The sequence below is a fragment of the Bison bison genome, unplaced genomic scaffold (assembly GCF_000754665.1).
Source record: "Bison bison bison isolate TAMUID 2011002044 unplaced genomic scaffold, Bison_UMD1.0 scf7180017864263, whole genome shotgun sequence".
NCBI lineage: Eukaryota > Metazoa > Chordata > Mammalia > Artiodactyla > Bovidae > Bison > Bison bison.
Genome location: NW_011494835.1, coordinates 10,183,138 through 10,185,231, shown reverse-complemented (window position 1 = coordinate 10,185,231; position 2,094 = coordinate 10,183,138). Strand labels below are relative to the sequence as shown.

Sequence of the window (2,094 nt, the reverse complement as noted above, 5' to 3'; positions counted from 1 at the left end):
CGCTAAAAGATGTAGACACAACACAATTTAATCCAATGGGTATTTAAAAAGTACAAAGTAAGAATTCAGTTGCCGACTTACTGGATATTATACATTATTAAATGTCTATTTTATTTCCATGATCTGAAACTGACTTCTCACCCAAGAAAAGGGATTCATTTCTAAGCATTTATGTCTTTCTTTGATGGAAACAGAAGACATGTTTCCTCTTTAACAAAATTGTCCCAGGGGTGGAAAAAAAAATGCTTTCCAAATTAGAGTACAAGTCTCCCTTAAATGTCAGTGTGTGGTAAATAAGATATGGTAGCAGTCTTTTAAATTTCATAAAATCTAGTTAAGATGGTGTATTTTGCCATTTTGCAGATGGTCCATTGAGTTAGTTCTGTTATCAGAGTTATTTTCATCTTCTGAATCATCTTTATCATCACCGGCGAAGACCTCATCGGGAGCCACCGTCACCCAGTCCTGGGCTTCCTGCTGTACCTGAGAGCAGGAGAGCTCAGTCACCAGCTCCCTCATCTGAGCCACACCCGGTAACAAGCTCTGGAAAGGGTCGGTGACACCCGCGGCGCCGCACAAGGCACCCGTGGCCGCCGTCGCTGCGCTTACAGTCTGAGGTACTCACCCTGTAACAGCTCCATAGCGACCGCTGAGCTTCAGGAGCATGCCACAGTCAATAAGTTTATTTTTAAGTTCAGAGAATAACATGTCTCTCTTACTGCCTTCTTCCCCAAAATTAAAGGAAATATCACCCGCTGTAGTAATCAAATATCTTTAGTATGACTTTAGATGGCAATACAAATTCCAATCTTTGTAATCACTTCAACTGTATAAGAGTGTGAAATATACATTTAATTAATGAAGGATATAATGCAATAGTAGAGAAAGGCCTATGAAACATATGAAAATAATAAAATGCTGAGATTTGGAGATGAAAGAGATAATAACATCTACCAAACAGGTTTTAGTACTCTCACTTGGAGATAAATTTTTTTTGTAGTAAGATGGATAAGTATGAATATATTTGTTGTGTACTAAGAGCAACCTCTATACATCACTGGACACTGACTCATTTCCCTGTACTCATCCCCAGGCTGTCCTAAGAACCTCTGGGATGTGCCTGTTGATGCTGTGCAGTGATTAGTACGAGTGGCAGAGGTACTGGCAAGAGAGGGCTCAAGAGTCCAGCAGAATTATCATCCTGCTCACGCTCAGTCATGTCTGACTCTTTGCAACCCCATGGACTATAGCATACCAGGCTCCTCTGTCCATGAGATTTTCCAGGCAAGAATACTAGAATGGATTGCCATTTCCTCCTACAGGGGAACTTTCCAACCCAGGGGTCAAACTCAAGTCTCCTGTGGCTCCTGCATTGGCAGGCAGGTTCTTTACCCCTGAGCCACCAGGGAAGCTCCAGCAGAATCATCAAGTGCCAGAGTTTATATCCAAGGGTTTCCACTGAGGCATACCCCTCAAACAAATAGCCGTTTATTTTGACAATAGAAATAATTTTCAAATGGTTTGCTTCCTATATACATTTTATATTACCCCTTGCTAAGAACAATTGTCTTCTGTGTATTTCAATGCATATGTCTCTAGTGAACAGTATGGTCCTGGTAAAACACGTGAGGTAAAGCAACAATTCTGCCATTGATCATCATTTCATCCATAAGGTGATTTTTGTCTTGAGGTTGAAACAGTTGTGCAGTGTTTTACCTACTTAGTATTAAATAAATTTAGTAACTGTGGAAAATTCTGAAAGAGATGGGAATACCAGACCACCTAACCTGCCTCTTGAGAAACCTGTCTGCAGGTCAGGAAGCAACAGTTAGAACTGGACATGGAACAACAGACTGGTTCCAAATAGGAAAAGGAGTACGTCAAGGCTGTATGTTGTCACCCTGCTTATTTAACTTAGATGCAAAGTACATCATGAGAAACACTGGGCTGGAACAAGCACAAGCTGAAATCAAGATTGCTGGGAGAAATATCAATAACCTCAGATATGCAGATGACACCACCCTTATGGCAGAAAGTGAAGAGGAACTAAAAAGCCTCTTGATGAAAGTGAAAGAGGAGAGTGAAAAAGTTGGC

General features: G+C 40.9%; 1 pseudogene; it reads right to left on the bottom strand.

Annotated features, from left to right (window-relative positions):
• Positions 1–334: 334 nt before the first annotated feature.
• LOC104994675 lies at positions 335–641 on the bottom strand (annotated as a pseudogene).
• Between the last annotated feature and the right edge of the window lie 1,453 nt (positions 642–2,094).